This window comes from Anser cygnoides, chromosome 10, assembly GCF_040182565.1.
Source record: "Anser cygnoides isolate HZ-2024a breed goose chromosome 10, Taihu_goose_T2T_genome, whole genome shotgun sequence".
Classification (NCBI taxonomy): Eukaryota; Metazoa; Chordata; class Aves; order Anseriformes; family Anatidae; genus Anser; species Anser cygnoides.
The window spans coordinates 6,834,841-6,848,682 of NC_089882.1; the positions used below are offsets into that span (position 1 = coordinate 6,834,841).

A 13,842-nucleotide genomic window follows, 5' to 3' on the forward strand; every position below is an offset into this window, starting at 1 on the left:
CGGCGGGCCATGTGTGAGGGCCGTAAAAGGTGTGCTACACCGAACTGTAGGGTAACGCCATCACCAGGGCACTCGGGATGCACTTGGCCATAAAGCCCTGTGGGCATGTCTTAGGGGGGCCGGAAACCTAACCTAAGGGGCCAGAAGCAGCCCTCTTCAGAGCGCCAAGTCCTTGGGATGTCCATGAGCCGTTCCCTTCTTTTCCTCCGTCCCCCTCCTGCCGTCTTACCTCTGATGTCAGATGCCCCTACCCACAGCCACGTGGAACGTAATACTGTGAGTGATTAAAAATGGCGAGCGTGGGTGCTGGTAACGTCTCCACCCCCTGTGCAGAAGGTGCATAAACGGACGGGGGTGCCCCCCGCCCCGGCAGGACCGGAGCCCGCTCCCCGCTGCCAGGTGCTTCTCGCCGGGCTGCAGGATATGTCCCCTTCTCGTGCGGGTTCGAGGTAGAGAAGAACCCTTCAGAATTCAGCTTAATAGCTGTACTGAAAATGATTTTTGACCAAAATTATATATTACAAGATGACGATACTGCACAGTATACTTTCTTAATATGAGATAGTGTTTTTTTCCCCCTAGATCCTACAGCTAAGATCACTGGCCCATTTCAATTTTTATTGAAACAAATAAACCCAATAAAAACACTTATGCTGAGAGCTCAGGCTCCACAGTAAAAAAAAATAAAAATTACTCTGCATTGAATTTATTGATTTATTTATTTACTCCAACTGGAAAATTGAGTATTGTGTTAATGTATTTTATAAGAATCACAGTGCTCGATGAAATGGCTAATTTATTTTAGCGTATACATAAATAGCTAGCAATTTTCAGTGAGACAGGCTAATGAAAATGATGCTATGAAATTGTCTATACTATGAGGAGTGATGGAGTCAAGTTATTATTGGTTGAGTGCTACGACGTAGTGAACTGGCCATCATGTCTTTGAACTTTTGAACTGCTCCTTGGTTGCGTGATTTATTGATTTTGATATCAGCGCGTTGAGTTAACTTTTTATTTTTGTTGGGGGGGTTGCATGCGCCGCGTGGATAAGTTGCGTGCCGTGTAATTTTATAGATGTTTGAGTTTAAACAAGATGGTTGAAAAATGCAAAGTGTGTTAACAGAACAGGCTTACGCTGCGTGGAAAGGCAGAGAGATGCTCGTAGGTACCATTAGATGTCAACACTGATGTTGTGATTGCTGCAGATTAACTGAGGACGAGGGAATTTGGCAGGGTAAGTGCGCATCATGTTTGTAAGAGAAGCGTTGCCTTTGTTCTAAATCGAGCGCATGATCTCATAGCAACTTTTGCTTGCCTATCTACCTTAAACCTCTCCTCGCGGCGTGCCTTATCGCTGGCGCCTGGTACGGGCAGCGAGCATCAGCGGGTCCCTCGTCAGCCCGCGCCCGAGGAGCGCTCCACGTTGCTGCTACGTGACCCGGTGGCTCGAGCGGCCCTCCAGCTGGCGTTGGCCGGCTCTGCGGGGCTGTTGCGCCCGCGCTGCCCCGAGCCGTGCTCACGAAGCCGTGCAGACTTGTCTCGTGTTGGAGCTGGAATTCCCTCGCGGGCTGGCTGCTAGCGCCGAGCCTCGGCACGCAGCGCTGCCAGCAGCTGCCTCGTCCCTCGGTGCGAGGAGATGCTCCACTTGTTGTTCCTGGGGACTGGCGTGGGGCGTGGGATGGGGGCATCACGCTCGCCTCGAAGCCCTTTCCAACTGCAGGACTTCTCCCTCGCCGTGCTGGTACGCGAGGCTCTGCGTGGCGACTGCGCCGGGCTCTGTTTCTGATTAGACCGAATAACTTGACACCTGCGTTTTACAATTTGCCTAAAGTGCTTTATCCTGTAAACCCAGCGATTTCAGAGCTCGAAAGCCAGCAGCCTCGCGGGGGTTTGCACGGCTTAGCTCATCCCACGGGCTCTCCGCGACCGCGTTAGGCGCTGCCGGCCTCTGCTGACCCCCGGGGAGCCCCCCTGCAGCAGCGGGATTTCGGGCACGGCGTCCCCATCCCGCCGCACTCGGCCGCAGGTCTGGGGGAGGCGTGTGGGCATCATCTCGTTTTGTTTTTTTCGGTGGTTCGAGTGCCGTGGCTTTATTTGGATGCCGAAAGCGCTCCCCTTGCGCCCGAAAGCGACGGGGAAGCCGCCCCGCTTGCCTCCCCCTACCCCTTTTATTTCAGCGTTCGGTCAAAACCGAACCACCACGGCCTGCTCCGAGCGCCACCCCAAAAAGTAGCGGGAAGAGCTGAACCGGGGGGGACTCGCCACTGTGAGCTGGTGGGGGGGGGGGGGGGGAATGATTGGGGGAAGGCAAAAAAAAAAAAAAAAAAAAAATCCCATGTCCCTGCAAGTGTGTTATTGTTGACTTTGCCCTGCACATCCTAATATGGTTACCTCCCTGTCAAAGCGGCCGGGCCGGGCCGAGGGGCCCCCTCGGGGAGCCGCTCGCAGCCGCTCGCAGACAATAAGGAACCAAGCGGCGCAACTCCACAAAAGGCTGCCCGGAACCCCAGGGCCAGCCGCGGCCCCCCAGCGCTGCCCGCAGCCGTACGTACCCCGGGGGCCCTGGGGGGGGGGGGGGACACGGGGAGGGGGGGGGGAGGGAAGGGGGTTTTAGGGGGGGGCGCTGCCAAGCGGGGGAAGCCTCGCAGCGCCGGGACGCGGGGCGGAGCGGCCGGGGGGGGGGCTCCGCGGGACGGTGCCGTGCCCCCCCCCCCCCCCCCCCTCGTCCCCACGGTGCTGTCCCCACGGTGCTGTCCCCCCCCACCTCGGTCCGCCCCCCCCCCCCCCGTGCCAGCCGCCCCGCAGCGCGCCGCTCGCTCTCTGCCAGCGCCAGAACAAAGGTAGGCTGTGCAACTCCGCGCTCCGGGGGAGGGACGAGTTATTTTGGGAGGGTTGGCTCTTCCCGGTGCGTGACTGGTTGACCTAAAAGGAGAGAGAGGGAAGGCGGTGGGGGGGGGGGGGGGGGGGGAAGGGGAAAATAATAATAATAAGAAAAAAAAAAAAAGCGACCCAAGGCTCCGTGGAGGCGAGCGGGGCGCAGCGCACTTGGAGCGCGGGGCAACTTCGGGGAGCCGGGTCCCCCCCCGTCCCCCCCCCCATCGCCCCCTCCTGCTGCTGCTTCCACAAAAAGTGCCTCCGAAATCGCCTGCGCCCCCCAGTTCCGTTCCGCTAAATATCGGTTTAATTTTCGGTTTTATTTATTTATTTATTTTTTTTATTTCTTTTTTTTTTTTTTTTTTTTTTTTGCATTTAGGGTTTTCCGTGCGCGCTTAGCAGCTAGGAGTTGGTGCGAGCCCTCAGTAAGCTCTTGTAGGGATGGAGCGTGAGGGCTGGTTTTGCCCGAGGATTTCAACTTTTCGGTTGGCACAACCCGAAGGTACCGTAGCTTTTTCTGCGACTGTCCAAGTGCTTTCGTGCCCTGCGAGGAGTTATCGTATTTCTTAAGCCATCCCTTTATGTCATCCTTTCTCTCGCTTTTCTAAAGCCTGTAAGTTATTCAGCTTCAGCGGAGGGTTTCCTTTGCCTGCGAAGTGAAACGCTCGCAGGTTTTGCAGTGTTTCTAGGTTTGTTTTGAAAACGTAGGAAAATATTTAATACAGAGCAGTAAAAAAAAAAACCAACAAACCACCGGCTCGTCTTCCGTTCAGGGGAGTCGGCAAACCTGCCCGCTCTTCTGGCAGCAAGCACAGCGAGCAAATTCATAATCGAGTGCCAGAGCAAATGAATTCACGGTGAGAGCTACGATGGGTACCCCGTAACTTAATAAGAAACACATTTTTGATTGTAGGAGCGGACACCGCGGTTGTAGGCATAAATATCAAACCTAGGTATGTCTGTGGAGGAGTGCTCTTCATCCAGCCTGTGTCACGCAGCATTGTCTTCGGTCCCTAATTCTTACAGGATTTAAGCAGGGAAGCAGTTTCTTCCTAAACTGAGTATCGTTCAAAAAATTCTTTTAAATACCTGTTGTATACTTGGCTGCTTAATTGGCTCTCCCCCTTCCTGACTCTGCTGCCTGCCTTCCCCAGTTGATTGTGGGATCTCTAGATTTTTTTTTTTTTTTAAGGAAGTCACAGTTCCAGAGCTGAACTGGATAGCTAAGCTTTTCTTTCCTTCTTCCTTTTTTTTTTTTCCTTCCCTTAAAATGTTATTTCTTGTGTACTCGTAGATTTCTTTGCCTTTTTATTTATTTTTCTTTTGAGGTATTCAGCCTGACCTCCGCTAATCAGAAGCGCTTTTTAAAATGTAAGGCCAGGTCAGATAATGTAAATAAACTTTTGTGCTCTCAAACTTTCATCCTATAAAACTGGGAATGATTTATTAAAAAAAAAAAAAAAATGCATCTCACTAGTGGTAAACACAAATAAATGTGTATTTTTAAAATCAAAGGGTGTCTTTTAAAACACATTCCTAGTTTTTGCTTTTTTGGGCCGTGTAGGGGATGATAGGAATTAGTAGCCTTTAATTAGACGTGGAGATATTCACATTTTACAGGGATTTATGTTAGAACATGGAATGGCGGGTGGCTTGTTTCCTCATTATGAATACTCCCTGCACATAATGAGGTTCATCATTAGTTGATGGAGTGAATTTGCCCTAGCTCTACCTTGAAAGGCACATAATTTACATACTACTTCAGAGCTTAGGCTTTAATGGATTCCTCGATGAATAAAATGAAAAGCTACTTTCTTTAAATTTTTGAACAGTGTTTTGATAATACGGATTTAATAAGACATTCAATTTCCTTGTTAAGTATATTGAAAGTGCATTCCCAATTTTAGCAGAAAATATACTTCCCCGTGTCGCTTCCTATAATATTGGGCAGCGCGTGATCGAATACATCAGCGTCAACATTTTGGGGGACGCGGGGGGCTGGTGCCGCGCTCTGAGAGTGGCACTTGGCAGCTCTGGCCTGGCGCAGCCACGGCTCCTCGCGGCCCCGAGCGTGCTGCCGCGCACCGATACCGTGAAAGTGCCATGCAGCGGGCTCGCTCCCGCGTTAAAATGCGTTCTGCACGAGGAGTGCTCCCACTGTATATTTACTGTATACACTGGCGGTGATTGATCTATGGAAATGCGCTGGTGACTGTCAGGCTGACAGTGACAAACCCGCTGGTCCCACCTCCCTCTTTATTTTAATGAGACGAGAACAGCAAAAAACTTCGCCGGTGCAGTTCCACCTCTGAAACCGCCGTGTAGCTATGATTAGATTAGAGCAAATTGAATTGTAGGCTGCCTAATGCGTTATCATGTCATCGGCTTACCCGAGCCCTGGTCCACCGGACAGGCTGGGCGAGGCAGCCCCCCCTGCCTCCCTCCCTGCTGCCTGCGTGTTCGGGGCCGGGGGCCGGGGTCTGGGGGCCGCGTTGGCCCCGTGCGTGGGGCAGGCGGGAGCCCCGGGCACGGCAGCTCCGCTCCCCGCTGCCTCTCGCCGATGCGGCGGCGAAGCCGGGGAGGCAAGAAATCCGCAGCGAAGGCTTGTTTTGATAGAATGTTTTATTACCTGAAAACGATGAGCATATATTAACATTAATAGAATAGTCTGTGTCATTCTTTTTTAGGCAATTTACCTCAGCTGCAGACCTGTCTGCTTCAAAATCTTTCTCTGTTCTAAAACATATATTTGTTTAGGGAGTTTTCATTGAAGTGTACATGACAATTACAGCTGTTCATTAACAAAATTGGGTATTTGTTTTAAACTTTAACCAATCACTTTGATATGCTAATTATGGTGTAATTTAATTTGAGCCCTGTAATGATGATGCCGTTATTATGGACATAAATGATGCAGTTAAGCTGAGAGTAATCTCATTTGCATACTGTACATGCCAGTAAATTAAGCCCTTTCTTCGACTGCTTCAGCTTTAATTTTCCACTTCTTTTCACACAGCGCCTTTTCAGCCAGTCTCTTCTAAGCCCACTTTGTAATAGCGCTGATGACTGTTTGATGTGGAGAGTTGCTGCACCACAATAATGCACGACACAAGATGTAACATTTAAAGGATTCATTATCTTACTGAGTGTTGCTTTAAGAAGCTGGGATTAACGAGGGTGGAAGTGTCCTCTCTCTGGAGCGGTGCAGGTCTCCCGAGAAACAAATGCCATCTTCTTTCTCCCCCTCTTTTTGCTCCACCCTAGGACCGGGAGCGTTGCGGTGAGGCCTTACGCTGCTTCGCAGGTACGAGGCAAGCGGCCCCCGGAGCCGCCTTGTTCGACGCGGAGGGTTTGACCTTTCCTGTAGGATATTCCAAGATGCTCCACTGTTGCAGGAAAGTTTGTGGATACAATTTGCAGTGTTAGAGGGATGGGAGACTCCAGGTTGTTTCTGAGACAGGTAGATGTGCAGCCCACATACCCAGCGTGGCGTACAGCAGTGTTAAAATCTGCATTCTTGGTTTATTTCGTTCTGCTTAAACACCGATTTCTCCTTGCGGGGCTGCTGCATGAGTTGAACTTAATATCAGATTAATTTCAAACTTAATTTTTAAACACTGGCATTGATGCATTCTTTGGCCTCCACATGCTAATGAAAGCCTGGGTTTCAGCAGAGTAAGTCACCAAAACCAAACAAAAACGAGCTGAGCAAGCGCTGACTTAAATGGTTAATCTTTTCCAATTTACCATGTTGTCATTGAACTGAAGTATTCTCATAACACTGTGGCATACAAAGAAATCATGTGAAATAAACAGGGCTCTTTTTATAGCTGCTTACTGTTATGGTTAGATATTTTCATAGTTTAATACCTCTGGAAGTAAAGCCCGTCTCAAGTTTTTAGCTGCAGTTGGCCTCTCAGAAAGCCATTGTTGTGTGGGTAACCAAGTTAACTAAAGATCATTATGAAAACCTTGCAATCCTTTCCTTACACAGGGTCCCATGACCAAAAATAGTTTGTGCAGTTGCCCACAAACATGCAAGTTAATAACTTCCTGGGTGAATAGTGTAAAAACTGTTGATTTCCAAGGCACGCACTTCACTCCCTCCTCCACCCCTTTACGGTACACAGCAAACAAATGGGAGGGTCCCCTGTTTACCAACTGTCCAACATCCACTTTTTATGGTTCCTGCCTGCTCTTTGTCTCCGTGGTGCGTTTCTCACATGCCCTTTTGTTTTCTAGCAGTTCCGTGGTAGCCCGACCATGCACGTGTGCTGGATGTGGCTGTGCTGCAGCGAAGCCTGCCCCACTGACCTTGTACCCCCGTTTCTGTGTCAGAAACACAACAACCATTCCCCCAAACCCACTGCTCTGGCCAGCGGCTGTGCTGGTGAGTAGCGTTTCGGCTCTCCCAGCATCTCTTCCCTACGCACGGCAAGGAAGAGCATCCACGGAGACAAGTGAAAGCACAGAGCGCAGCTCTTTCTTTTTACAGAGCCCTTGCATTTTCCCATAACGCAAGAGTTTGGACAGTGGTTTATGCCAGCCAGGTCTTCAGGGTGGACTACGCAAGAGTGTAATGTCAGATCTTGGGGTCCGTGCACGGAAAAGGAAAGGCTACTCTAGTGCCTTCTCTGAGGCTGCCTGCCTAAACGTGGGGTTCCTACAGGAGTGCACGAGACAAAACCCAGCAGCAGCGCCCTTACCCTTTGTGCTCAGAGCCCGACCAAGGGCATGGGGAGAGAAAGGGCTTTTCAAAAACAGGGCAGCACAGACCGGGCTCTCCCCAGCCGCTCCAGGAGGTCACAGGTAGTCTAGCGTAAGGCTGCAAAAGTTCAGTTTCTAAAGCTCACGAAAAAGGGTTCTTGACTTGATCAATTTTAGCAACAGTCCTGTGGTTCAAGCCTTTCTCTTCCTTTACAGATAAGGCATGTATTGCTTTGGGATGTCACAGGCTGCAAAGCAGGTGTTGTGACTTTATCTTCCGTAGGGATGGATATATTGAGCCTCTCTGTCTTGGGTCCTGGAGAGATTTTCTGGCCCAAGCAGACAGATGAAGGTAGGACGGACTGAGAGGTGGGGTAAGAGAATTGCTTTTGATGCTTTTTAGTGTTTCGAGGATGTGACGATGCAGTGCACTGTGCAGGAACTTTGGTGTTAATCTTCTTGGGAGATAACATTTCTTTCAAAGTGATTTCAATACTTTGCCCTCACAGAAGCAGTGTTGTAAGAGCTGTCTTCAAAGGAGGTTTCAGGCACAGTTTTTCCTACCCTCTTCTGTCCTAACAAAACACATATCCTTCCTCCCCTCACAGGACCTTGTCAATTCATTCTGGATAAAGAAACTCGTTTATGAAGAAGATTTTCCCTGTATCGTCCTCCCTCTTTAATCTGATCCTGGATTGCAATTTTCAGTAAGTTTCTCCTTCCACACTTTCCAACCCACAAACCTTTTCAACCCAATCAGGTGGGAAATTAAAAGAGATACCGGTTCAAACGATGCACTGTGCAGCCCTGTCTGAGCGTTTCTGTGTAATTCAGGATTGCTGGTTTCAAAGAAATGTTTCACGTCGGGTGATGGTGGCTTTCTGCAGAAAGTTATTTCAGGGAGTTTGGAGCTTCATGGGAGATGGACTTCTCCTTTTACTGCTTTGTTTACAAACAGCTTTGTTCTTACCCTTTCCCTGCAAAACAAGTGTTTCTTCACAGAAATACTTCTGGTTGAGAGCAAAACCACTGAACCTCTCTCTAGAATTATAACTACACCAGATTAAAGAGTAATTTATCATATGCTAATACACTTACCCCATCAAAGTCATGGGTATCGAGACACAGAAACAAAAATAGACCTCTGATCTCTATCTCTGTAATGCTTTTCAGCATAGAGTCTTTTAATGGTATCCAGCGAAAAAGCTCTAGGAATTTGCCATTGTATTTACCAACAGCTCAAGAAGACAGTTATTTGTCACTGTGAAATTACCGGGTACCGTGCCGTTAGCCTTCCAGATCTGATTGAACCGAGCTGGCTGCAAGTTTCGGAGCGTGACGATTCTGTGTTCCTGTCGGCTTGTTCGTGTTTCTAAGCGCATCTTCTCGTGGCTGTAGATGGTGGGCAGATAGCTCTGATAAGAACCCCTGAAAGCTGCCCACGGACGCTTTGCCTTCGCAGCGTCAGAGACCCTCTGAGCAGTTCCCAGCCAGACGGCTGGCTCACCCGGGGAGCGTCCTACAAAAGGTGATGTTTTGGAAAGCCGGGTGAATCTGCCTGTTGCTACTGGTCCTGGGTGTACACAAAATAAAGTAGTACGAGTCAAGTAGCTGCTAGGGTTTTTTAACCTACAAGCCTTTAGTTCTTTTGGCTGCACGTAACTCTTTCCAGCGGCAGTTTTTCCTGTGACTGGAGAATGTGAATGTCTGTCTAAACTGGCTGAGCGGACAAAGCACCGCGATGAAATCGCATTGAACAGACATGCTTCGAGCAGAAGAATGAAGCCTATCAAGCAAAGCTGTTAGTAAAAGGACTCGGGGATAAACCACGCTCCCTTTTATCCCTGTGCCATGCGGGGACGGAATGGAGCGGAGCTGGCGGGTGGCGCGGCCCCCGGCTGCCTCTTCCCTGTGACGTGGGCCTGCTTCAGGTGCGAGTCCGGCTCTGGGGGTGTTGCATTTGGCTTCGCCTTGGCTTCTCCTCCAAATAAAACACTTACCCTAAGGATGGCCTTTCAAAAGACCATGTTCTTTTTCCAAAGAATTGCAAATTCTTGAGCCGGGCTGCTTATGTAGTTTCCTGAGACCATCGCTTTGAGGAAGCTGGCTGAAACAAATGCCGCTTTCAGGTGCGTGGCCTAAATCAAAAGCAGCTCTGTTCGAGTTCTCTGAAGTTCGTCAGGGCTTTACCATTATTAACAACCATATGGACCCGGGCCGCGCTCTCCTGTTTTGCACGGGGGAAGGGCTGCGGCTGCTGGTCCTGCGCTCTTCTGCCGCAGGGATGCGGCACGCCAAGGCCAGCCCCGGGCACGGGTGCCTCTCTCCTTGATGCCGCTCCACCATGTGCATGCTCGGTGGCCAAGGCCAGAGCTGCCCGAGGTAGGGAGCCCCTCCTGGTCCCCTCACGCCGATGTCTGTGTGCTGGAGGCAGCGTGCCAGCTGGGGAGGCTTGCCTCCTTCTCCGCAAACAGGATTTATCGGTGGGCTTGGGGAGGAACAGGAAGGCGATGTATGAAGAGTGTCCTAGGCTTCGTGCTGAGGTGGGGCTGGCCGGGTGTGTTCGGCGAAGCTGAGAGACCCGTGGTTTGGCCGTGGGATGTTTCTTGTGTTCGCTGGCGTCTTCTTTTGGGAAGATGGGATTGGGTCTGGGTGGATGCAATGAAGGAAGGCAATATGAGGGAATGAGTGGTCGTTCCTAGGGAGCTTCGTGTTGCTTTTTGAATGAAGCAAATAAAGGAAGAATGAGATGATGATAAGCTAAATTGGTGCCAAATGTATGGGATTCCATGTGTGTGCAGTAAAGGGAAACCCAGCTCCTGTAGTTTTTCCTTGGAAAATGACTCTGTATTTAGAATCTGTGTTCAGGATGACCATATAAATGTGGTTAAATGGCGCAGGATTCTGATCAAAGGGGCAATTACGAGTAATAAAATAGGAAATATAATTATTGCAACCATTTCAGATCTTATAGCCAGGGAGAACCTTAGCAGCTAGACAGAGAAAAAGCCTTGATTCTAAGAAAAGGAGAGAAAAAATCCCAAGACTTCAGCTTATTGGGCTCTACAGAAAAAGAGAGTTGAAAAGTGAAGACACATTTCCTAGAATATCTGAATTCCCAGGTAAATATTACTTAGAGGAGTTTTGAACACCCTAATTGTTGGCTGAACTGAATCATAGCAGAAACTGAATTACCAGCTTCCACACAGGAAGACTTAGAGAAGTCGAAATCGTAGCTGGGTTATTTTCACAAAATGTCCAGCACATATGCTGCTCTTGCTTTTATTGTTCACCGTTCTGGAGTCATGTCTCGCTAGACTGTGCTTTGCCACACACCTCCACCCCCTAACAAACTGGCCCTATATATGCATGTAGACAGAATATAGGGAATTAAACTGTGTGACAGTGAACTTCTGGGTTTTCTATATGCTTGACAAATGTTTTTTAAACATGGTATAAATACATTGTAGAATCAAAGTGTGTTGGAGGGGCACATTTTACTCCCAAAAGAAATGTGTGTATTTTGGCTTCATATTGCTCAGTATTTTTTTTTTTCCTAAAAGAAATATTAAATATTTTAACAACACCTATGTTTAGACACTACAGGTTTGGACAGTATTCTCCTCTGTACGTTGCAGAGTTCCTACCGACACGCCTGGACAAACCTCACCACCTAAAACCCTGAGGCCAGAGTTTGGCATTCAGTGTCCTCAGAGGGAGGGATTGTAGCTGTTAATCCTGTAATAGCCAGATTCCTCAAGGTAGCATCTTCTGTCCTCCCACGGGTTAGATTCTCAGGTTTACCTGACAGCGTGAATATTTCTCTTCAAAGGCAGCGTAAACCCTTCTGCAGGCTCCGCTCATCCTCGCTTCCCCTCGCTGGGTCTTGCCCGGCCACTTTTTTTCTTCCCCGGTCTTTTCATCATAGCCATTTAATTCTTTCTGGCTTCTTGGAGAAAATACCATATTGCTAAGTGTCCGTTCCTCCAAACTGGTTCCTCATGACCTGCCCGTGTGGCTGGAAATGTCTCTGGAGGAAGGGCGAGCGCAGCAAGGACAGTGTTGGTGCTCTTCAGGATGGCAGTCGTGTGCCTGGTTCCCTGGCAGAAATGCCAAAGCCTATTTAGAGTCAGACGTGTAAATGTTCTGCTCAAAAAAAAAAAAAAAATTAAAAAGAAACCAACAATCTGAGTTCTGCAGAGGAAAGCGAGCATTGGCTGGTGTTGGTGGTAAGCTGTTTCGGTAAGGCATCTTGTTTTTGGTGTGCGTCTGTAAGCTCCAGATATTTGGGCCGAAAAGAGCTTCTCCATCCCGTTTCCTTTCCCAGGGGTGGGAGAGCATCTCAGGGGCACGGCAAGGGAGATGGGGGCTGTTCCCCAGCTCTGCCACTGGCTTTTCCAGTTACCTTAGCTGGGTCACTTGTGACCAGTAAGTGCTTCTGTACGCGCTTGGCTTCGTCAGCCCCGTGCACGTGTTCAGACTCTCTGGTGAACATCCTCTGCACCCTACGAGCTCGAGGAGCAGCAACGCTCTCCCGCTCTGTAGAGCTCTTGCAAGCCCTGTTTAACTCACGGTTGAGAGGCACTCGGAGTCCCTCGGGTGTGTGGGCCCTGAGACTTGCTGCGAGCTGGTGTTTTCCACCTGCAGGGCAGCGGCTCTCTCCTTGCCCGCTTTCCGCCGAGGCTCCGCTCGTGTTCGGCGCGGCGTCGCACCTGAAGGCTGCAGGCTTTGCAGCACACTCGAGTGAACTGCTCTGACACGAGAGGCTTTGAAATGTTCGAACACCCCCTCCAGAAAACTGCAGGAAAAATGTTTCGTTTCATTAGTATTTTGGGGTGGAAATACGCTGTAGATTAATCCTCTTTGGAAAGAGATTAAGAAATGTTCTCTCCTCCTCCCTCCCAATGCAAGAGTAGGTAATGTTTATTCTGTCTTTATTAACTACAGACGTCAGAGAAAAAGGACTGCTGCCCTTTGATTTTATTTACAAGGCAGAAGTGAAAACTTGTTTGATCACATCATGACTGTTTAGCTTCAGCGTAAGAGTGGAAGGGAACCTGTTTCCAGGTCCTATCGCGGCTAAATATGATTTTGCTTCTATTTAGTTATCTCTGAATTTTAAATGCAGTGTCCTTGCCCTTACTTATTTGTCAGGTTGAGTGAAATTGCTTCATGCTCTGCTTACGGAAATAAGCTATTCAAAAGGAAATTGTCTCCGAGAACTCAGGAATTTTTGTGGCTGTCAACTACGGAGTCATGATTTTCACAAAAATGCTCCGTTACAGAGCAAAAGCTGCTTTCAAACCTCGCTTTCCCTTTTCAGTGAAGAAAGGAGAGGTCTGGCCTTTGATAGACTCTCGTGTAGGCTCTTGAACAGTCACGTTCTTGGGCGAGACGGGTTTTTTCCTTGCTTCTTGCCGACCTGTCTCCCACTAAGGCGTAACTCTCAGAAGCAGAGGACGAGGTTGCACAAGGCTTGCCCACACGGGTGCTGCTGGGCGCCGGCAGCGCGCTCACCTGAGCCGTGCGCGCTCAGCATCGCCTGCAGCGTGCGGCCGCAACAGCAGCGACCTCCGGCAGGCAGCCACCCCGCTGTGCCGATGCCAGTTGTGAAAATACTCATTTGACTTTTTCAGGGCTCTCTTTGAAAACGGTTTTTGTTCGCAAAAGCGATGAGTAGTTTTCAGCTGTCCACCAGTTGCTGTTAAGAGGGAAGCACGTCAGACGCGGGTTCATTTAGGACTCTGTTTGCTGCCGGATTTTGCTCGCTGTTCTGCAATACAAAGCTGTTTCTGTGTATACCGTTGCTCAAATCTTAGATGTGGCTTGGTGCATACGGCGAGCTGAAGAGCCCATTGAGGTTCTAAATAACAGTGATTCTCGAAAGAGAAAACAACAACATGGGCGTGCGTTCCCCATGCAGATGCATCGGAGGGCTGACGTTACATCTGAGAGGCGCCGCGTGCGTTCCTGCGCACGTTGGTGTGCAGGTTCAGCTTCCTGGCACCGCAGCCCTTCTCATCTACCACCTACCCTCACCGCTGCCCTGGCAGATTCTCTGCATTTACTGTCCTAGAGGTAGGTTGGGAGAACACAAAAGCTATCCATTTTGGAAACTGCACGCTTTGTTTGGCACCTATTAAACCCTAGAACCGCACAGTGACGAACTTGAAAGGCTGCAGGCTTTGCGCGTTTCTAACGGTTCAGCTTTTGCCAGTGGCATTTTTGCTGTTAAGTATTGATCTCTCTTGCACCTTA

At 49.4% G+C, this 13,842-nt stretch overlaps 1 protein-coding gene across 13 annotated transcripts in view; it reads left to right on the forward strand.

Annotated features, from left to right (window-relative positions):
• Positions 1-13,842, forward strand: part of FOXP1 (forkhead box P1) — a 371,023-nt gene that overhangs the window by 174,148 nt on the left and 183,033 nt on the right. For 3 of the 13 annotated variants that reach the window (XM_067003309.1, XM_048070127.2, XM_048070134.2), the window contains one exon: positions 8,193-8,291. The exons of 9 other annotated variants lie outside the window; for them this stretch is intronic. The gene's annotated coding sequence lies outside the window, so the exon portion shown is untranslated. Of the gene's footprint in view, positions 1-2,392; positions 2,548-8,192; positions 8,292-13,842 lie in introns of those variants that run through there. One more of the 13 variants, XM_067003310.1, reaches the window with a different exon arrangement.